Source organism: Hyaena hyaena, unplaced genomic scaffold (genome assembly GCF_003009895.1).
Source record: "Hyaena hyaena isolate Hyena2069 unplaced genomic scaffold, ASM300989v1 scaffold_923, whole genome shotgun sequence".
In the NCBI taxonomy this organism is placed as follows: Eukaryota; Metazoa; Chordata; class Mammalia; order Carnivora; family Hyaenidae; genus Hyaena; species Hyaena hyaena.
In genome coordinates this window covers 330,552-355,978 of record NW_024081556.1, presented here as the reverse complement: position 1 = coordinate 355,978, position 25,427 = coordinate 330,552, and positions in this window count along the sequence as shown.

The following is a 25,427-nucleotide window of genomic DNA, read 5'->3' as shown; positions in this document are numbered from 1 at the left end:
TTGTGCTCTTTCTCTCTCCTTCAAATAAACACACATATACACACATACACATATATACACATATTTTTTGTGTTTGTTTATTTTTGACAGAGAGACAGAGCATGAGCAGGGGAGGGGCAGAGAGAGAGAGAGGGGGGAAGACACAGAATCTGAACCAGGCTTCAGGTTCCAAGCTATCATCACAGAGCCCAAGGCAGGGCTTGAACCCATGATATGTAAGATCATGACCTGAACTCAAGTCAGACAATCAATCAACTCACTGAGCTATGCAGGCACCTATAATATATATTTTAGATTATTATGATATGTAAACAACCCAAGTGTCCTTCTGCATATGAATGGATAAAGAAGACATATGTATGTGTGTGTGTGTGTGTGTGCGTGTGTATAATTTACACACACAGACAAGCATATACACACACAGAATGAAATACTATTTAGCCATTAAAGAGTGAAATCTTTCCATTTACAATGACATGGATGGAGCTAGACAGTATAATGCTAGGCAAAAAAAGTCATAAAAAGACAAATATCATGTGTGGCATTTAAGAAACAAAACAAATGAACAAAGGAAGAAAAAAGAGAGAAGGACAAGCCAAGAAACAGACCGTTAACGATAGAGAACAAACTGATGGTTACCAGAGGGAAGGAGTGCTGGGGGATGGATGAAATAAGGGATGAGGACCACTTATTGTGCAACAAGGAGTGCACTTGTTGTAATGAGCACTGGGTGACGTACGGAATTGTTGAATCATTATACTGAAACTGAAGTAACACTGTATGCTAACTATACTGGAGTTTAAAATAAATAAATGTGAAAAGAAAAGAATACGTGGCATATAAATATATGTATACAATGAAATACTCCTTGGCTATAAAAAAGAATGAAATCTTGCCATTTGCAACAACATGAGTACCAACAGGATATTATTCTAAATAAGTCAGATGTAGAAAAACAAATACTTTATGATTTTACTTATATGTGGAATCTAACAAAATGAATAAACAAACACACAATAAAAAAACTGGAACAGACCCATAAATACAGAGACCTGATGGTTTCCAGATGGGAAGGGGTGAGGGATGGGCAACATATCTGAAAGGAAGTGGGAGATACATGCTTCCAGTTATGGGATAAATGTCATAGTGACATTTATTAGGTATAGCATAGGAAATATAGTCAATGGTATTGTATTAGTATTTTATGACAGATAGTAGCTACACTTTTGGGAGGCATACCATAAAGACTTGTCATATCACTATGTTGCACACCTGAATTTAATGCAACATAATATGCCAACTATAATTTAATTTTTAAAAAGATGTGTGGCATAGGATCCATGACTTGAGCCCAAACCCTCCACAAAGAAATCAAAGCCAACAATAAAATATACCTAAGTCTTCTCTTCTGGAAACAAATTTTTTTCCATGTCAAGTTATGCAAAACATTGCATGATTCCTCACTTAAATTTTTTTTAATGTTTATTTATCTTTGAGAGACAAAGAGAGACAGAGCATGTGCAGGGGAGGGGTAGGGAAAAAAAGGGAGACACAGAATCTGAAGCAGGCTCCAGGCTCTGAACCCGATGCGGGTCTCAAACTCACAAACCAGGAGATCATGACCTGAGATGAAGTCAGACACTTAACTGACTGAGCCACCCGGGTGCCCTGATTCCTCATTTTTTATTCTGAAACTAGTCACATCCATTAAGGTTCTCTATAAATAAGAGAAAACTCCACTTTATAGGCACTTTCCTCCTTAAAAGACTGAAAACTTACAGGTTCACAGATATTTAGATAGCAATTCAGGCCTCTCATACAATATTCCATAGAAAGGATTTATATGATTTATAGCTTTAAATTTGCTTTGAATCCTCCCACATTTCCAAGTTTTTTAGTTACTGGGGAAAAAATTAATCCATTTAATGAGATTTCCCTAGATATAGTTATCTACTTAAGTCCAAGGAGTGACAAATAAAAGGGAAGATAGATTAAGTGGCATAAAATAATTGTGTGTATTGATACTATTACTTATTTTATAATATTAAAAAATGAAATCTTGACATTTACAGCAACATGAATGGACAGAGTAGTATTCTAAATAAAACGAGTCAGATGTAGAAAACCAAATACTTTATGATTTTATGTATATGTGGAATCTAACAAAATGAATAAACAAGCCCACAACAAATAAACTGGAACAGTTTTAGCTCTGAATATGAGAAAAGAATTATTTTCTTTAGCACTCCTGAGTTAACTGTAGAGGTGGGGGGTACTATATTTACAGGAGACAATTTTAAACTGCTACTGGACAGAAAATGATGTGCTTTGTGTTTAGCTGTGGGGCTTTCGGGCATGTTTGAAGGTCTTATGAAGAGCTAAAAATGGAGAAAAATTGCCCATCATGCACAGAGTATGGTTACATTCTATTTTTCTCTATTTTTGTTTAAAGTTAATAAATAAACTAAATCAAGCCAAAAGGACAAACAAAAAAGAAATCATGTAAAATAAAAATGAAATAAAATGGTAGGGGACACAAGAATAAGGACTTTAAAAAGGCCCACTAAGGCTTAACATCTGAACTAAGACATATTAAAAATGTGAGACTGTAAATAATCAACCTGTACAGCAGAAAATCCCAAATAATTAATGTGGCATTTCTTGAAAGGCATAGGTGCAGATATTTTCCTGTTGTGAAGCTTCACAAACATGTTATAAAGAACTATTAGCACAAAGCGATAATGACTTCTGTATTTGGTTTGTTACAGAAGATGCTTAAAAGTCAAAACCCCTCAGTTTATTCTTGATTGAGAAGCAGCCATATATGGGTAAAGTTTTTGTCAAAAATACAGAAGGTAAAAAATCATCAGCAAACACATAAAATTCTCCTAGCTCATTGGGATTATAAGGAATACTCAATTCTATGTGCATATTCATATAACATTTAATTTGAAGTGCATGTACAAATAAATTTTCTATCAGTCTTTCTCACAGAATTGTAAAATAACAAGAGTTTAATCTGAGATTTTTATTTTATGTGCTAATTATTGATATGAGCCTATTCATCTTTGTTCTGTTACAATTGTACTCTTAAGATTAAGTTATTAAGTATGTATCATACTTAGGTTATTTTCATCATTATAATGAAACAGTAGAATTAATACTTTGCAAAAGTTTTCATTCCAAATTTTATTATGTATCTACAGAAACTACGGGTCATTTGGATCTAATCTAATTACAGTGACAAGGTTGTCTAATTTCCCTATAATATAATGTGTCATAATGCAATCTAATTGCCTTTAATCTTCTAAGACATAGAGATTTAATATCTCTGCAGGCAGATTATCATTTATATTGGGAAAAAACTAGGTAATGTTACAGAATCTTTTTTAAATTAATTTATTTTGAGAGAGAGAAATAATATGAGCAGGGGAGGGGCAGAGAGAGGGAGAGAGAATCTTAAGCAGGCTTCATGCTGTCAGCAGAGAGCCCAATGCTGGTCTCTATCTCAAGAACCATGAGATCATAACCATGTCATGAGTCAGACACTTAAGTGACTGAGCCACTTAGGAGTCCCACTACGTAACATTTTTCAATGTAATATATATGTTTGCTTCTTTCTATTAACTATGTACTTTAATCACCATCCATGTAACCACAAGGAAATATGTATATTTTAATTTACAAATTTTAACAGCTTATAAAAAATATAAATAAGTACAGGACCAATCTGATAGTTCCTGTGGGAAAATAGAGGTGGAGCTAGAAAATAGACACTAGGAGATATTCAACATGGCAGAGAAGTAGGGGGTCCTGAAGTTCCCTCATCCCTCAAACACAGTGGTGTTGAGGCCAAAGGACTTTGAATTTCAAGAGTTCGGGATGCAGAGTGACAGAGACGTCTCCAGGGGCCCACAGAAACAATCTGGCAGACCATAGGTATGTGACTGTGAACTGGGAGAGGTAAAATGAGTGGCGTAGGCATGGAGGTGAGAGATCCCCTTCTGTGGAGAGACAGTGGGAAAAGAAGGAGAGGCTGTAGAAGTGCAGGACTGTATCTGGACAAGAGAAAAACCACGGACCAGGACAGGGTAAGATCCAATCTCTAACTGGGGGGCTTTCTCTGGTCTGGAGCTTGCTTCCCAGTTCATGCACCTGGGAAGGAGGGGAGCCAGCCAGGGGCTTGGTAACTAGTTCAGAGGCACAGTCCGCAGTGGGAGAAAGCAATCCCCTACCTGGAGTGAAGCAGGAAGAAGGTATATAACCCTTCAAAGAACAACGACTGCCTGCCCCCGCCAGCCAGAGGCCATTTATTGGCGGGACACACAGAGTGGGACCATTTAAGACATTGGGGTTTAAATCCCAGCTGAGCGCCAGGGAGGTGCTAGAGTCCGCAGAGAGGAACAAACCATCTTCTTTATGCTCACACAGAAGTGGCAGAGGTCCCTCCATCAGTGGGGTGGAGCAGCACTTTCCTAGAACCCAGGCATGCAGACCAGGAGCCTTTAAGAGATCTGGCTTTGAATCCCAGACAAGCTCCAAGGAGGTGTGTGAGACTATGGAGTGGGTGGTGGGGTGGTGGTGGGGTGGGGGGATTGGGGAGGCAAACTCGTGAACTCACAGTGCTGTGAGGACTGTGTGAATACAGTGGTTTGGGATACCTGGTCCAGGGAGCGGAGACCAGGGTGTCACCATTTTTCTCTCCGTCAACAACAAGGTGGGGCTTCAGGGAACAGACATTAGGCCCTCCACACCTGGTAACTGCTTATCTACTAGAGCAGGGTTGATGCTGATCAAGTGGACAGCCCCTGCTCCAGACCAGCGCTGCCACTTGTGTATGTGTATATGTACACACACACACACACGTGTGTGTATATACATACATATAATTGTTTTTTCTTCCTTTTCTCCTTCTTATTTCTTCCCTCTTCAAGTCTAGTTATTCTGGTTGTTGGTCTGTTTAAGCAGACATATTTAATCTATTCTCTCTATACCTGTTCTATATCTCCATCTTGATTTTCCTCTCTTTCTCTCTCTTTCTGGATTAAGCCATATAGATTCTCTGCCTGGTCAATTTTCTTTTCTTCTTCCCTCCTCCCCGCCCCACCCCACCCCCGTCACTTCTCTCTTTGTATGGGATAAGGTCTCTTCCACCAACACCCTCCCCCACTGTTGTTTTTTATTGTTTTTGTGTTTTTTATTGTTGTTTTTTCCAGGGCTACTTCAAGGAACAAATCAAAGCACATCTGGTGGAGGGTCCAAAATATCACTACGTGTAGGGAGATAAAGCTACCAGAGTCACAACAATAGAGAGCAAGTAACACACTCCAAAAAACACCACCTGAAGGGCCAGGTCCTGGGCAGTGTATTACTCCACTTTAACATGGTAATGTCCTCACAGGTGCAGAACACATAACAAGCTTTTAAAACACATAAGTGACATAAAACTAGCCAAAATGATTAAACAGAAGGCTTCTCCTCAAAAGAAATTCCAGGAAGAAATGACAGCTAAAGAATTGATCAAAACAGATATAAACAATATATTTGATCAAGTATTTGAATAATAGCCATAAGATTCATTGCTGGACTTGAGTAAAGCTTAGGAGACAACAGAGACTATTGCTGCAGAGACCAAGGAACTAAAAAATAGTCAGGATGGATTTAAAAATTCTGTAAAGGAGGTGCAAAATAAACTAGAGGTGGTACCAGCAAGGATTGAAGAGGCAGTGGGGAGAATAAGTGAAATAGAAGATGAAATTGTGGGAAAAGATGAAGTTGAGAAAAAGGGAAAAACATTCTAGACCACAAGGGGGAGAATTAGAGCCTTAAAGTAAGTCAATGAAACATAATAATATCTGTATCATAGGAGTTCTAGAAGAAGAGAGAGAAAGAGACAGCAGGTATACTTGAACAAATCACAGCTGAGAATTTCTCAAATCTAGGGAAGGAAACAGATATTGAAATCCCAGAGGCACAGAGAACTCCCTATAGATATAACAGGAATGGATCTCCTGCACTACATATCATAGTGAAACTGGCAAAATACAAAGATAAAGAGACAATTCTGAAAACAGCTAGGGACAAATGGGACTTAACCTACAAGGGTAGACACATAAGGTCTTGGCAGACATATCTACCAAAACTTGGCAGTCCAGAAGGGAGTGGGAAGGCATTTTCAATTTACTGAATAGGAAAAACATGTAGCCAACAATCCTTTATGCAGCAAGGCTGTCATTGAGAATAGAATGAGAGATAAAGGTTTTCCCAGACAAACAAAAACTGAAGGAATTCATCACCACTAAATCAGCCCTACAAGAGAACTTAATGGGGACTCTGTGAGTGGAGTTTTGCAAAGACCACAAAGAGCCAGAGACCTCACTATAAGTATGAAACCTACAGATAACAAATGACTCTAAATTCATATCTTTCAATAATAACACTGAACGTAAATGGACTAAATGCTCCAATCAAAAGACATAGGGCATCAGAATGGAGTAAAAAAAAAAAAAAAAAAAAAAAAAGACCCATCTATTTGCTGTATACAAGAGACCCATTTTAGGCCCGAGGACACCTTCAGATAGAAAGTGAGAAAATGAAGAACCATCTATCATGCTACTGGAACACAAAGAAAGCTGGAGTAGCCATGCATTATATCAGACAAACTAGATTTTAAACTGATGGCTGTTACAAGAGATGAAGAAGCACATTATATTACAATTACAGAGCCTATCCATCAAGAAGAAGTAACAATTATAAATGTTTATGTACCAAATTTGAAAGCACCCAAATATATAATACTATCAAACACATCAGCAATATTGATAAGAATATGGTTATTACAGGGGATATTAATACTCCACTTACAGCAATGGACAGATCATCTAGGCAGAAAATCAATAAGCATGGCCCTGAATGATACACTGAACTAGATGGACGTGACAGATATATTCTGAACTTTTCATCCTAATGCAGAATATGTATTTTTCTCAAGTGCACATGGAATATTCTCCAAGATAGATCACATACTGGGTCACAAACAGGCATCAATAAATATTTTTTAAAAATGAGATCATACCATGCACATTTTTGGATCACAATGCTATGAAATTTGAAATCAACCACAGGAAAAAGTCTGGAAAACCTCCAAATGCATGGAGGTTAAACATCTTGCTAAAGAATGAATGGTACAAACAGGCAATTAAAGAAGATATTAAAAAATATATGGAAGCAAATTAAAATGAAAACATGGCAGTCCAAACTCTTTAGGATACAGCAAAGGCAATCCTAAGAGGAAAATACATTGTAGTCCAGGTCTATCTCAAGAAACAATAAAAATCCCAAATACAAAAATCTAACAGCAAACCTAAAGGAACTAGAAGCAGAACAATAAAGAAGCCCCAAGGCCACAATAACAAGAAAAATAATTAAAATTGGAGCAGAAATAAACAATGCAGAATCCAAAAGCAAAACAAAACAAACAAGAAACAGTAGAACAAATCAATGAAACTAAGAGCTGTTTTTTTTTTGAAAAAATGAACGAAATTGATAAATCTCTAGCCAGACTTCTCATAAATAAAAGAGATAAAACCAAATAGATAAAATCAAGAATGAAACTGGACTTATCACAAATAACCCGTCAAAGATACAAATAATTATCAGAGAATACTATGAAAAATTATATGCCAACAAACTGGACAACCTGGAAGAAATGGACAAATTCATAGACACCCACATACTACCAAAACTCAAGTGGGAAGAAATAGAACATTTGAACTAGTGAGTATATTAAATCAGTTATCAAAAATCTCCAACAAATGAATCCTGGGCCAGATGGCTTACCAGAAGAATTCTAGCAGACATTTAAATCAGAGTTAATACCTATTCTTCTCAAGTTGTTCCAAAAAAATTGAAGTGGAAGCAAGGTTTCTGGACTCATTCTAGGGAGCCAGCGTTACTTTGATTCCCAAACCAGAGACCCCACAAAAAAGGAGAATTTCAGGCCAATATCCCTGATGAACATGTATGCAAAATTGTCAACAAGATACTAACAAACCGAATTCAACAGCATATTAAAAGAATTATCCACCACAATCAAGTGGGATTCATTCCTGCGCTGCAGGACTGGTTCAGTATTCACAAATCAATCAGTGTGATACATCACACTAATAAAAGAAAGAACCATATGATCCTGTCAATAGGTGAAGAAAAAGCATTTGACAAAATACAGCATCCTTACTTAAAAAAACATCCTAAAGAAAGGCAGGATAGAAAGAACATACCTAAACATAATAAAAGCCATATATGAAAAGCCCACAGCTAATATCATCTGCAGTGGGGAAAAACTGAGATCTTTCCCCCTGAGATCAGGATCACGACAGGGATGTCCACTCTCACCACTGTTGTTTAACTCAAGTTGGAAGTCCTAGCATCAGCAATCAGACCACAAAAAATAAAAGGCATCCAAATTGGCAAAGAAGAAATCAAAGTTTCACTTTTCACAGACGACATGATACTCTACATGGAAAACCCAAATGACTCCACCAAAAGGCGTCTAAAACTGATACATGAATTCAGCTAAGTCACAGGATATGAAATCAATGTACATAAATTGGTTGCATTTCTGTACACCAATAATGAAGCAACAGAAAGAGAAACCAAGAAATTGATCCCATTTACAATTGCACCAACAACCATAAAATTCCTAGGAATAAACCTATCCAAGAGTACAAAAGATCTGTATGCTGAAAACTGTAGAGAACTTATGAAGGAGATTGAAGAAGACACAAGGAAATGGAAAAACATCCCATGCAAATAATTCAAATGGATTTGAAGAATAAATACTGTTAAAATGTCAATACTACCCAAAGCAATCTATATATTCTATGCAATCCCAATCAAAATTGCCCTGGCTTTCTTCTCAAAGCTAGAACAAATAATCCTAAAATTTGTATGGAACCACAAAAGACCCTGAATAACCAAAGTAATGTTGGAAAAAAAAACAAAGTGGGAGACATCACAATCCCAGACTTTATCCTCTACTACAAAGCTATAATCCTCAAGACAGTGTGGTATGGGCCAAGAAACAGACAAATAGACCAATGGAATAGAGAATCCAGAATTGGACTCACAAATGTATGGCCAACTAATCTTTGACAAAGCAGGAAAGAGTATCCAATGGAAAAAAGACAGTCTCTTTAGCAAATAATTCTGGCAGAACTGGACAGCAACATGCAGAATAATGAATCTAGACCACTTCCTTACACCATATACAAAAATAAACTCAAAATGGGTGAAAAACCTAAATGTGAGACAGGAAACCATCAAAATCCTAGAGGAGAAAGCAGGCAACAACCTCTTTGACCTCAACCACAGCAATTTCTTGCTCAACATGTCTCCAAAGGTAAGGGAATTAAAAGGAAAAATGAACCATTGAGACTTCATCAAGATTAAAAGCCTTTGCACTGCAAAGGAAATAATCAACAAAACTAAAAGGCAACCGATGGAATGGGAGAAGATATTTGAAAATGACATATTGGATAAAGGGTTAGTATCAAAATCTACAAAGAACTTACCAAACTCAACACCTGAAAAACAAATAATCCACTGAATAAATTAGCAGAAGACACAAATAGATACTTTTCCAAAGAAGATATCGAGATGGCAAACAGACATGAAAAGATGCTCAATGTCATTCAACATCAGAGAAATGAAAATCAAAACCACACAGAGATACCATCTCATTCTGGTCAGAATGGCTAAAAATTAACAACTCAGGAAACAGATGCTGGTGCAGATGTGGAGAAATGAGAACTCTCTTGGACTGTCGGTGGGAATGCAAACTGGTGCAGCTGCCTTGGAAAACAATGTGGAGGTTCCTCAAAAAATGAATAATAGAACTACCCTATGACCCAGCAATAGCACTACCAGGGATTTATCCAAAGGATACAGGAGTGCTGATTCATAGGGGCACATGTACCCCAATGTTTATTGCAGCACTTTCAACAATAGCCAAATTATGGAAAGAGCCTAAATGTCCATCAACAGAAGAATGGATAAGAAGATGTGGTTTATCTATACAATGGAATACTACTTGGCAATGAGAAAGAATGAAATCATGCCATTTGCAGCAATGTGGATGGAAGTGGAAGGTATTACGCTGAGTGAAATAGGTCAGTCAGAGAAAGACAGATATCAAATGTTTTCACTCATATGTGGAAATTGAGGAACTTAACAGAAGACATGGGGGAATGGAAGGGGAAAAAATAGTTAAACAGAGAGGGAGGGAGGCAAACCACAAGAGACTCTTAAATACAGAGAACAAACTGAGGGTTGATGGGGGGAGGTGGGAGAGAGGGGGAAATGGGTGATGGGCACTAAGGAGGGCACTTGTTAGGATGATTATTGGGTGTTGTAGGTAAGCAATGAATCACAGGAGTCTACCCAGAATCAAGTGCACCTTGTATACACTGTATAATAGTCAATTTGACAAAAAATATATTAAAAAATTAAAAAAGAAAAATAAAAAAATAGAGACTAAAACACAAAAGACATAGAAATAAATATAATTTTGTCACTACACACATACTGAAAATATTGTGTGCACCTTTCTTTTGAAATTGTATTAAAAGTGATAATTATAAGTGGTCTGATTTTAAAAAAGCTTTGAAGTATCATAAGAATTTAAATAATATTATGCACACCCAGCTGGCACAATGGTTAAATCTTTGACTTTTGATTTTGGCTCAGGTCATAACCTTGTGAGATTAAGCTCCAAGTCAGGTTCTGCACAGACATTGGGTCTGCTTGGAATTCTCTCTCTCTCTCTCTCTCTGCTCCTCCTATACTTTTACTTTCTCTTTCAAAATTAACTGAAGAATATTAGTAATTGTATTGCTTATTTATTTGTTTATAAATGGTCCCATAGAATTATTTTATGGAAATTTTTCAAATTACTTGATTATGCAACCCAAATTATTACATACACATACATACATGGATACATATATATATATATATATATATAATATGTCTCATAATTATTTTAAGAGCTATAGGAAGATATTTCAAACAACATATTTTTGCTTAATGAATCAATGTATCAGATAATATTCTTTAAATAGTAAAGAATTAATAGGTAAAATTTGTAATATAGGAAATTCATTCTCAAAATATGACATTGTCTAGACACTGTAGTTTTATGTGGTCAACACCTCTTTCCCTAGTTCTATGCCATGAGTAAAACATCCTTTATTTCTTTTGGTGATTTAAGTGCATAGAAAAATTTGCAAATGCTGTGGTTAGGGCCTGTCCTACATATAAACCAAACTGTGTATGTGGGTCATCTGTTATAACAACGTATGTCTGGTTATGCAACAAAATAGCCTCATACATCTGTTTGCCTGGCTTTAGATTTATGGTGAAATAATCAGGGATGGTGCATGCTTTGTCAAATGGTGATCAGCTGCTCAAACTTCGAGAGTGCAAATTTAGAAATGCAAATGTCTATTCCATTATGATATTATAATCTGAAATCCACATGATTCTAATTTTTGAAAACATAATAATGGGATAAGAGAGAACGGGGGGACATGGATTTTTCATTCCACAATGCAGAGACAAGCATATGATTCAGCTGACAAAAGCACTTTGAAAATAATGGTTCTTTGAAACTTTGTGATCACCAGAGGAGCACTCAAATTTACTTTTTTGTTGTTGTCTGAATTGTTTAGAGAAATGTATTTCACTGTTTCATTGCACTTAATTTTTCACAAGCCATTCTCTTACTATACCTATCTGTCTAAACTCCTGCAGATTAGGGTGAATGTAAAAATATAATTATCCCCTTGAGTTTTAACTGTGAAATTTACTTCTGAGAACTATATCTTTATCAGCACTTGTGATGGGAGCAGCTCCTTTCATTCAATAGAACTCTGTATTTTTAACTTATTCTGTTACTTATATGGTTCCAAGCAAATTAATAAAAAATCATTCTAATTGAAAATGTTTCAGCCTTCACTAGCACTTTAAATTCTTTAATGCTGTTCACACTATAATGAATTAACCATATGCACCTTTTTTAAAAAAAATAGGCTGGATAATCATGTACTTTGAGAAAATTTCATGGGCCATATACAAATTACTAAAGGCAGAAACAGACATAAAATTATCTGAATATATCATTTGTGAATTATGCTGATGATCATGATCAGTAATTTATGAACAATTGTTCATGTTTCTTAGCCTGGATTTATCATCTAAAAGGTTAGGATCTAGCCTCTAGTTGCTTTTTGTCTAGGGATGATTAATTTTAAGAATCAATATTCCCTTTGCCTACCCACAAATCCAGCTTCAGTGTTCATACTAGTAACACAGATAACAAAGGCCAGTCTCTGCATTAATTGTTCCTGTTCCTTTGGTGTTACTAGAAATGCCTGATTTAACTGTAAATTGAACACATTTCCATGAGAGACTGGCGTTTTGTGTCTACCTCCAGTCCCTCTTGCTACACTCTGATTTCATTTCAAAGCCTGACTGCTTATTGGCACTAGGTATAGAAACTAAGATAAAACATTTTCAATAAACATACTTTGGGTTTTTCAATTCATTTTACTTCTATATTTTATAATGAACTTCTGATATGTGACAAGACTTTGATTTTACTTTACTTTTCCAATAGTAAAATATTTTTAAGGTCAGAATGTTATGATGCAAGTTCTTTTATTCACAAGATTTCCTATATTCTTTTACAGGGTTTAGTGAGAGGAAAATATGATGTGGTTGTATTATGAAGAGAGACTTCATGGAGAATCTTGGTTCTAATCCTGGTTTTTTAACATGAATTCATCCTAGTGACCTTGAATTAAGGATATGTTGTATATGAGAAATTTTAAATTATTAAGGAATATTTCTGCTTCAAGGAGTAGATATAAAAATACTAACATGTTTGTATTTCCCTGGAGAAATATTTTATAAAGACTTCAAATATTATTAATTATAGTAATAAATGAGAAGGAAAAAATATTCCACTAGGGCTTCTAGAAATAAAAGAAGTCACTGAAAGCCATGCCCAGCTATTCCATGGATTTTTTTTTAAAGGTAAAAGAACCTGCTTTTTTCATATTAGTTTTCCACAAAATAATACATTCCTTGGAAAAGAAATATGTGCAGATGTTAAGCACTAATTATTATATATTTTTATTCAAAAATAGTGATTTACAAACTAGATAAAGCTCTCTGTTTTCTTAATTCTTCTCTAAGGTGTATGAGAACACTTGCTCTTGGGTGAGCTTTTATTATAATGAAATTAAAATAACTTTAAAGCCTTTAGCACCTGAGACTTTGAACTTAATAGCACAAAGATTACTCAAAGACTGTGTGTTTTTTTATATTACATTACTCTTGGACCTTATTCATAAAGGCCTAAAATCTACAGAATTTTCATCTTAACATAATAGTTTTATGCCACCAGAACTATAATAAAAATTAGATTGGTTCTTCTATTATAACATTTATTTCTCATAGCTTAATGATGCTAACATCAAAATATGCTTGGACATTTGATGTGCATGTTAGATCAGCTTATAAATTATTTTCAAAGGTAGAATGGCTTTATAAAATTATATACCTATGAAAAATGCAAGCAAACTTTTTTTTTCTAAAGTCGAGTTCCATTTCAATCCGTTTACATATAGTAAAAAAAAAAGTGTTTGTTTTTCTGTTCATTTTGAAATAGTACTATATAAAATATTTTGAAAAAAAGGCCTAATGTAAACAATACAGGATTGCTGTAGAAGTTGTCAAATAAAATATAATTTGTACGTTTTCTGGAAAATATGGCAGCTCACAGAATCCCCACAATCCTACAGATAGCCTTTGACCTAACATATTTGTGTAACAAATTACTCTTTCCTTTGTGTACAAATTCTCCATAACTTTCATTTTCTAAATTAAATGAAGTGTAACATTAGGCATATTCTAAAATATGTATCTGGGATATTTTGTTTTCTTCATCTGTTTTGTATTTCACACTAATGCTCCCCAAATTGCATTCTGAATGGTCCTTCTAGAATTAGAGCAAAGAAGTCTGTGTATTATAAATTGACAAGCATTTACTCTTAGCTGCTTATAAAATGCTGTTTCCTAATAATTCTACTTTTGATTAATATGTCTATTCATACTAAATGTATGTATTGATGGAGAGATAAATTCCATCAATTATCTATTTGAAAAAATTTTTAAATATTTAAAAAAATTTTAATGTTTTATTTATTCTTGGGAGAGAGAGAAAGAGACAGCATGAGAAGGGGAGGGTCAGAGAGAGAGAGGGAGATACAGAATCTGAAACAGGCTCCAGGCTCTGAGCTGGCTGCTAGCACAGAGCCTGACACGGGGCTTGAACCCACTAACCATGAGATCATGAGTCGAAGTCAGACACTTAACCGATTGAGCCACCCAGGCGCCCCTTTAAATAATTTAAAAATGAAATTTGTTCATATATCTTCAACTGCTTTGTTAGAGTGGCCTACCTAAGAACAATTGATTTCGTTGACTGTGTGTTCTAATAGCACATGTTTATTTGCTTTGTGATGAGCTCTTGGATCTGGACTTGCCATTCCAAATGTCTTTTTAGAGTTTATCTAGTTCAGTAAAATAATTCCAGTAAATTCCCACAAGACAGGATTTCCAATGATTTTAAACTACTTCTTACTCTTTGCTCCCAGAGGAATGTAAAATACTAAGGTTCCCACTACAAGCCACCAGGGATTTGCCTCAATATCATATGGACATTGTAGTTTCACTTGATCTTTTTATTTTTTTCCTCAGCTGAATAATTTTGTAAGAATTTACTAGAAATTCCACAATGTCAAAGACTGTGCATTTGTTTAAGAACATAACATTTAGGGGTGCCTGGGTGGCTCAGTTGGTTGAGCATCTGACTCCTGATTTCAGTTCAAGTCATGGTCTCATGGTTTGTGATTTTGAGCCCTGCATCAGGCTCTGTGCTAATAGCATGAAGCCTATTTGGGATTCTGTCCCTCCCTCTCTCTCTGCCCCTCCCCTGCTCATGCTCTCTCCCTCTCTGTCTCTCTCTCAAAAATAAATAAATACACTTTAAAAACAAAGAGCATAGCACTCAGTGTCAATTCTTTCTTTGTGATACATGTTAATTTATGTTATTTCTTTGCATAAATAAAATTAAATTTAAAACATTAAATATAGGACTTAAAACAATTTTAGTTACTTCAATGTATTAAAAAAGCAAAGACATATGCAAACATGTAATTTATAGGTTGATACATATATTTGGACTTGGTTTTGGATTTTAATGTATCGCCTCAGTGGATAGAAAATGTTATAAATGTATGCACGAGTGGGAAATACATGTGTATATGCACTATAATTTTAATGTGGCTATTTTTTTTCTGTTGAGTCTGTATAAACTATTTTACAATGAAAAATACTCTATATATTCTAAGTGAGATAGACTGACATATATATTCTGAGATAGACTGATACAAACTTGAAAGCTGTTTTCAAAAATAATAAATATGATTTATTTTAATTATGTCATCATCCATGTGTTGTGCTCTGTTGGCAATGCTGCTTCCTTCTCACCCTGTCTTAATGTTATGGCATCATGTTCTTAGGCCACATGGAGCTTCTGGAGTGCTAAAAATCCCTAGGCAGAACATGATGCTTTTGTTTTATGAGAAGAAGAATGGAAGGAAAGAGTCTTTAAAAATGACTTAGTGGGTCCAAGATTGAATCTGTGGTGACAGTCACAAACATCTAGATTATAAAGCATATTCTGATAAAATAATTCTCATATAAGATCTACTACACTTTGTTGGTGTTTAAAGATGTTTTTTAGTAAAAACAAATGAACAAACAAACATATTTCCCTCTTGACTTTTCTCTCTGTCTTTGGTACCACTGTGCCATTAGCTTAGCATACTGTAAACCTGTTGGCTTTCTTTTCATTACAAGAACACACTGAGTTCATTCATGCATTTGGGCCTTTGCCCTTGACCCTCTCTTGGCCTGTAGTGCCATGTTGCTTCATATGGCTAGTCTCTCCAGGCCTTGTTTTAGAAGTATTTCCTCAGAAAAGGCTATCCACCAGCCAATTGAAATTAACTTCTAATATACTTCTCTCCATGTAACTTATTCTTTTAAAATTTTCTTCATTACTTATTACTGTCTGAAATTATATGATGAATTATTTGTTAAAATCTACTGCTTTCTTCTAGACAATTAGGTTCGGTAACAGTAGATATCTTCATCTCCACAGTACTTCTAATGTCTATAAGAAAGTTTGGATCCAATTAAGTAGTCAATAAGTGTTTTGTTAAATGATTTATTTTACTAAGGTATATTACAATTGTATATAAAAGCATTAAATTATTCCAATTATGTAATGAACAATCTGACTGGAATTGCAGGCTACTAAATTTCAAAGTTCAAGTGAATTTTTAAGTTCTTATGAAGAGTCTACGTCCCTCTCCAGTCATCATATTTTAGTGTTCCCTGGGAACCTAAAGAGAAGGTGAAGAGACTTTAATGATGAGAGCAAATATGCAAAAATATCAGTCATATTATCAGTTTGTCCCTACAAGATAGATTTATTACCCAAGTTTTAATATTCAATGATTTATTAACCATACATAATTCCTGCTTTATAGTTGCATATTTAGGATCCATACAGTGACTGCCTGTCTTTACATTTATTGAAACTATCAAATTATTTTAAAAATATTGCTAAAAGTTGCAGGTGATAAAGGAAGTTTCAATGATACTTTTCCTCAGTGGTATGCAGAAAACACAGAGTTATTCACATGTATATGGTCTTCTTTGTAGAAAAACGGGTTTTTAATTCCTAGTGAAGTTTCCTTGTGAGCCTTATTTCTGAACCTTCTAAATGTTTATAAAATTTAAACAATAAATGTGACATTTATGCAAAATATAAATTTTGTGGTCATTTTACAGCAAGACCACAAAATTACATATAGCTTTTTCTTTATGCTAACAGAAATCTTCTGCTTTGACAGAGGAGGTAGTCCAAGATGGTGGTATAGAGAGACCCTAACTCACCTCCTGTGGACACACTGCATCTACACTTAAAGACAAGGAAATTCTTCACGAAGAATAACTGAGGGCTAATGAAATAGCTTCTGTACAACAAAAAATAGACAGGTCAAACATAGAAGTGTATGGGAGTTGGAGGGATGACAAGGATGGGAACCTCACACTCCAACACTAGGGCTTAAAGTAGGGAGGGATATCAGTGAGGGGTATGCAGCCCTAGGGCACAGCGAAGAACACCTCTCCCTGAGGGAAAAAAAAAACCAAAAACAAAAAGCAAACAGAAATTCTAGCAGATTAAAGGATCACCAGATTGTAAGTAAAGGAAATTTATTTACCAGCCCCAGAGCATGTGCCAAATTGTGGGAGAACTGCTGCACCTCTTTCTGGAGTCAGAGGCATTGGCAGGCAAATGTTTATGTTCTCTCTCCACCTAGATTGCACAGATGGGAGCAGGATTCGGTTTCTCTAGGTGGCCTGCGAGGGTCACTCAGCAAGCCCTATGCCCCTAGCCCCCACCAGCTCCAGCCACTCCCCAGGACGACCCACTCCCCATGATTCCTCCGGTTCTAGCTGTCCCACCAAGGTGGTCCCAGAGCAGTGTGACCTGGGACATTCCCAGCCCGTGCCCACTGAGACTAGTCATTTCTTCAAGATGGCCTAAACAGAGCAGCTTTAATACAGAGTGCCCTAGGAGGCCTAGTATATATTTGCTCTTGCTCTAGTTCCAGCCCATCTAGCCAGGGCAATCTGGGCATAGGTTGCCTGGGAACTCCCAGACTGAGCCCACTCCAGTTCCAGCAATTGTGCCAAAGCAATACTGGTGAGGAGCACCATAAGACCTTCTGAAAAATGTCTGCTTGTGCTCTGGCTGTCCTGCCAAAGTATCAATGAAGAGTACCCCAGGACCCACCCTGCCCAAGTCCACTGCAGCTCCAGGGCAATTCCAGCATAAGGCACCATGGCAACCCCTGGTTCATGTTCACTCTAACTCTGCCTGTCCCACCAGGATGCCCTGTGCAGAAGTCCAGCCCTATGACTACTGTAGCTCTAGCTATTCCATCATGGTGGCTTTGGCACAGTGTGCCCTAATCGCCCAGCCATACCTGTTCCAGCATCAGCTATCTAGTTAGGGTGGTCCCAGAGTAGAATGTCCTGAGACTACCTGGCCAAAGCCCACACAGCATCAGACAGCCAAAAATTCTAGGCACATACCATAAACACAGGTGATTTTCTTAGACTAAGCCACTCTTTCAACTGTGGAAAAGGTCATTGCTTCATCGAATTCAGAGAAACACAGAAAGTCAAAGAAAATTAGGAGATAGAGGAAAGTGCTTTAAATAAAAGAATGAGACAAGATATCAGGGGAAAAAGAAAATGAACAGAGATAACCAATCAACCTGATTAAGAGTTCAAAGTAATGATCATAAACTACTCATTGGGCTTGAAAGAAGAATGAATGAACTCAGAAAGAACTTCAACAAAGATATAGAAAATATAAAAAGAACAAATCAGAGCTGAAGAATACAATCGTTGAAATAGAAAACACATTAGAAGGAATTAGCAGCACCTTAGACAATGCAGATAAATCATCAATCTGAATGACAGGATACTGGAAAACACCTAAGATGAACAGAAAAAAAAAATTTATAAAAAAGAGGACAGGTTAAGGGACCTCTGGAACAACATCAAGCATACTAACATTTCCATTATAGGGATCCCACAAAGAGTAGATAGAAAGTGGCAGAAAACTTATTTGAAAAAATAGGAGAAAACTTTATTAACATGGGGAAGAAAACAGACATCCAGGTCTAGGATGCATCCAGGTCTAGAGGCAATATATATCCAAAAAGATCTAACTCCAAGGCATATTACATAATTAAAATGGCAAGAGTTAAAGATGAAGAGAAAATCTTAAAGGTAGCAAGAGAAAGAGAGTCACATAAAAGGGAAAACCCATGAATTGTAGCTGATTTTTCAGTAGAAATTTTTAATGTCAGAAGGGAGTAGAAAAGTAGATTTAAAATGCTAAAAATGGAAATCTTACAACCAAGAATACTCTACCTAGTAAGTTTATAATTTAGAATTAAAAGTGAGATAGTTTCTCAGATAAATAAAAGCTCATTTATTTTATCACTAATAAACTAGGCTTAAAAGAAATAATAGTCTTCAAGTAGAAAAGAAATTACCATAACTAGAAATAAGAAAATTAATGAAAGAAAAATATCACTAGTAAAGGAAATTACATAGAAAATGCAGTAAGTTATCGACTTAAAATTTAGAATGAGATTAAAAGACAAAATAGTAATATCAACTACAACTATGATAAGTAGTTAAGGTCTACACAAAATTAAAAGATGCCAATAAGACACCTAAAACATAAAATGTGGGCAGAGAAATAAAATTGTAGTGCTTTTAGAATGTGCTCCAACTTAAACAACTATAAGCTTAAAATAGGCTGGTATATATAGAGATCCATACATATGAAATACATGGTACCCAAATAGTGAAGACATACAGTAGATAGACAAAAATAAAAGAACGCAAACATAACACTAAAGACAACTACTAAACCACAAAGAAGAGACCAAGAAAAGAACAAAGGAGCAGAGATCCACAAAACAGCCAGAAAACAGTGAACAAAATGGCATTCAATATATACCTATCAATAGTTACTTTAAATGTAAATGGACTAAATGCTTCAATCAAAAGACATACAGAGCCTGGATGGATATGCTGTCTACAAGTGACTGACTTCAGATTCAAACACACACAGACTGAAAGTAAATATTTCATGCATATGGAAACAAAAAGAAAGGTGGAGTAACAATATTCATATCACACATAATAGTCTTTAAAACAAAGACTGCAAAAAAATAACAAAAAACTCAAACACATGATGTAATGATAAAATGGTCAATCCAGAAAATTTATAAGGAAACATTGGCCTTGATACATTACAACAGATGGATAAATATATACACGACGTTCCTTCAGAAAACAACAGAATACACATCGCTTTCAGGTACACAAAAACATTCTCCAGGATGGATCACATATTAGGGAACAAAATAAGTCTCAATAAATTCTAGAAAGTTGAAATCATAAGAGATACCTTTTCCAACCACAATTGTATGAAACTAGAACTCTATTACAAAAAGAAAACTAGGAAAAACACAACTTTGGAAACTAAACATGTTAAAGCAGTTAAACTAAACTAAACAACCTCTGGGTCAATGAAGAAGTAAAAGGAAATTAAATAATATCTTGATACAAGTGAAAATAGAAACACAGTGGTATGAAATCTATGTGATGCAGCAAAAGAAGTTCTAAGAGGGAAGTTCATAACAATACAGACCTACCAGGAAAAACAAGAAAAATCCCAAATAAAAAACCCAAAAATTGTACCTAAAATAATTTTGAAAGAATAAATAAAAAATTTAAAAATACAAATAAATAAAATAATAAACAAAGTTCAAAAGTAGTAGAGGAAAGGAACTAATAAAGATCAGAGCAGAAATAAATGCAATAAAGATTTTAAATACAATAGAAAACAATCAATGCAAATAAAATCTGTTTCTTCAAAAAAGGATAAATAAAATAATTTAAACCTCTAGATAGACTCATTAAGAGAGAAAGCACATGTGAATGAGACTGACCAAATAAATATAATCCAAAATGAAAGAGAAGTTATAATTGACACCATAGAAATACAAGAGTCACAAATTATTACTATGAAGAATTATACACCAACAAATTGGATGAGAAAGAAAAATGTAAATTTCTATTAATACACAACCTTCTTTGCATAAATCATGAAGAAATAGCAAACCTGAATAGATCAATTGTAAGTAATGAAATAGAAACAGTGATTTAAAAACTCCCCCTAAACAAAGTCCAGGACTAGATGGTTTCACAGATGAATTCTAACAAACCTTTAGGGAAGAATTAGTACCTATGCATCTCAAATTACTCCAAAAATTAAGGGGAAGGAAGGCTTTTAAATCCATTTTACTGAGATAGGAAAGCTCTTATAATGAAACCAGACAAAGATATGACAAAAAAAAAAAAAGAAAGAAAGAAATTTAGAGGTGACTATCCCCAATAAACATAGATGCAAAACTTCTCAATAACATATTGGCAAACCAAATTCAACAATACAATAAAAGAATCATATACTTAGTAAGTGGGATTTATTCTAGGGATTCAAAAATGTTTCAGCAGAAAGTCAGTCAATGTGATAAACCACATTAACACAATGAAAAATAAAATAATATGATTATCTCAATAGATAAAGTAGGGTTGGAAGAAATGTGCCTTGACATAAAAAGGCCATACATGACAAACCCAATAGCCAACACTGTATTCAGTGGCAAAAGGTTAAAAGCTTTCCCTGTAAGATCAGAAATAAAACAGGGTTGTATACTCTTGGCACTTTCATTCAACCTAGTATTGGAAGTTCTATATATAGCAATTAGTAAAGAAATAAAAGACATCCACATTGGAAAGGAAGAAGTAAATCTGTCACTAGTTGCAGAAGACATGATACTATATATATATATATATATATATATATATATATATTTAAATATATGTATTTATGTATATATAGTATATTTATGTATATAAATACATATAGTATATATATAGTATATATATAGTATATAATATATAGTATATAAATACATATAGTATATATATATATATATATATATATAATCTCCTTTAAAATCCCACTAAAATGATTAGAATAAATAAATTCAGTAAAATAGCAGGATACAAAAGTAACAAATTGGTATTCCTATATACCAATAATGAGCTATCAGAAAGAGAAATTAGGACAACAATCCCATTTACAATTGCATTAAAATACCTAGGAATACATTTAACCAAGGAGATGAAAAATGTGTGCTCTGAAAACTGTAAGACACTCAAAAGAAATTGAAGAAGACACATATAAATGGAAAAAGTATATCATGCTCATGGGTTGGAAGAATTAATATTATTAAAATGTTCATACTACTCAAAGTTATCTACAAATTCCATGCAATTTCTATCAAAATTCCAATGGTATTTTTCATAAAACTAGAACAAATAATCCTATAATATATATGGAAGCACAAAAGATCCTAAATAGCTAAAGAATCTTGAGAAAGAAGAATAAAGCTGGAGGTATTGTACCTTCTGATATGAAACTATACTACAAGTTCAAATAAAAACAACATACCTATAACCTTTTATCTGTCATACTAGCAATTATCAAAAAGAAAACATAAGAATTGGCTAGGATGTAAAGAATAGAGTAGGGATATAAATTGGTGGATCCACACCAAAAACATTATAGAGGTTCCTTAAAAAATTAAAAACAGAAGTGCCATACAGGAAAGCAATTTTACTTGGTATTTATCTGAAGTAAACAAAAATACCAGTCTGAAGAGATACATATTACTGTGTTCATTGCAATATTTACAATAGTCAAGAAAAACAATCTAGTTGTGCATCAACAGATTAATGGATAAAGAAGATGGGTACACATATAGAATAGAATATTACACAACCATAATAAATGAAATCTTCCCATTTGTGACAACACAAATGAGCCTAGAAGGTATTATAGAAGATCTAAAAAACAAAAGAAAACAGAAATAGACTCATAGATATAGGAAATACACTGTTCGTTACCTGAGGGGGGCAGGGTTTAGGGACAGGTGAAATAGGTGAAGGTGATTAAGACTTACAAACTTCATTATAAAAACTAGTTAAGTCAGAGGGATCTAATGTACAGCGTAGAGGACATGGTCATTAATATTGTAACAATAACTTTTTATGGTAGCAGGTGGTAACTAGACTTATGGGGATCATTTTGTAATGTATAGTCATGTCAAATCATTGTGATGTATACCTGAACTTAATATGATATTATATGCCAATTGTGCTTCAATAGAAAAATCTACTTTGAGCTAACAGATTCATGTTCCTCTGTTTATTCTTCATAAACACATACTTTTCAATGTAGAGACTAGTATATAATTAATAACATGATGGAAGTGGTAATTATATAAATACTTGGGTTTACTTAAAGGGAATATGCTTTGAGAAATATAAAATAAGTAGATTTCTATTATTTAATTTCATTACATTTTAGAATTAATTTCCTTCTAATTGAGACATTAAATTAAAATTACCCTAGAAGACAAAAACATATATAAAATGTCAAATCCCATACATTTTTACAATAATTTAAATGTTTTAGAAAAGTGATATCAAATTATATTCATCTTATGCTATATAATCAGGGGAAAATTGCAGCTTGGCCAAAAAAATAGTCTTTCTTGATAAAAATATTAACTGAAAAATACCATTTTTGTCTTCTCTTCAATGACCCAATCTAAGAAGACTATCAGCAGAAATGCTAAAGCTTAATTATCAGGATTATATATAGATATTTGTCACTATTTTTATCTGGCAGGGTTTTAAAAGGCATTTTAATTTTATGCCCTTGCTTCTATTCCCCTAACGTCCTATTTACCATGCTTCACCACCATAATTTCCTTCACTGATTCACTCTCAAAATGATGGCCTTAAATAGTCTTTTTTTTCTTTATTTAAGTCATACTGATACAATGGCTCTTTACTTTGGCTGTTGGTGTCACTTTAGAGCCCATCAGTGCAAAGCTGTGGTGCAGTGGCCATTTGTACTGACACTTTATCCTTCTTTGATTAGACATTACAATTAATGTCAGATTTTTCAGGTGGAAGAGCATAGCATTTTGTCCTTCAATTTAGTATTATTTCTCCTACCTTTCCAATTCCATCTTTCCATTATCTAATGTTAATAACAACCTACCTGCCCAATCTGATTTTTTAAATGCCATTTTAGATCCCCTATCCAGTCATACTTTTCTTTTTTTCATGGTTGTTATTTTTTGGACTTTTAAAATCCTCAGTAATTCCTGTAAAAAATATGGGCTCTTACTAAATAATCATTGATTTCAAAAACAGTGTAACTAATAGTAACTTTACTAAACTGTTCCATAAGTTACTAAACTAATAAGTGAACACATAGCACTGCTATTCTTTAACAAAACTAAAATTGCTGCTCAGGAGAGGAAGAAGCATATTAAGTATTATTAGAATTGCTAATATGGATTAATACTGATATACAAGTATGTATATGCAGTTTTGAGATCATAAAGCATTAGAATGTTATATTTGTTTAAAAGTCCTTGACTTAAAATAATTACTCAAGTGTATCTCCAAATCAGTGTTTCACAAGGCACAAGGCATTTTTATTAAAAAAATAGAAGTATAATAGAATATTACATTTTATTTAAACTTAAAAAACTATATTCTATTTATTTAATTTAAAATACTACCATTTTAAATTCAGAAATGGTAACAAAGATTGTTATAATTAAATATAGATACCTCTCTAGTCTAAAATTACTATTACTTAAAATATCTTATATTAATTTTCCAAAGTCTCTTCTATTTTCCATCGGCTCTTGCCAATATTCTATGATTATTTTCTATTTGATGCCTAGGTATCTCTTGTATTTTATCTACAATACATGCCCATTTGCTGTAGCTGTTTCCTTTGGTCAGCCTTACTTACATTAATGCCTTTGCACCATAGTGTCTGTACCCAGAATGTATGCTCTTTCTCTTCTTTTTACTAAGTCGTCCATATTTAAAAACTTTATATTTGCCTTTGCATCCCCAGGTTTTATTTTTAAAATAGCCAAAGACCATCACAACTTTATTGTTTATTATTTTTTTTAATTTATATCCAAGTTAGTTAGCATATAGTGCAATAATGATTTCAAGGGTAGAATCCAGTGATTCGTCCCAACACCCAGTGCTCATCCCAATAAGTGTCTTCCTTAATGCCTCTTTCCCACTTAGCCCATCACCCCATCCAAAACCCTTCCAGCAACCCTCAGTTTGCTTCCTGTATTTAAGAATCTATTTTGCCCCCCTCCCTGTTTTTATGTTACCTTGCTTTCCTTCCCATATGTTCATCTAATTTATATCTTAAATTCCATATATGAGTGAAGACATATGATATCAGTCTTTCTCTAATTTCACTTAGCATAATACACACTTGTTTCATCCATGTTGTCACAAATGCCAAGATTTCTTTGTTTTTGATTGCTGAGTTGTATATATACAGACTACATCTTTATCCATTCATCAGTCAATGAACATTTGGACTTGTTCCCTACTTTGGCTATTGTCGGACATCACACCTTTAGACTTAACCTCCTTTTATCTGTTTTATCGTGTATTTGAATGACTTAAACACTTTCCTTTTCTTTAATGGACTCTGATTATTTTAATGGATT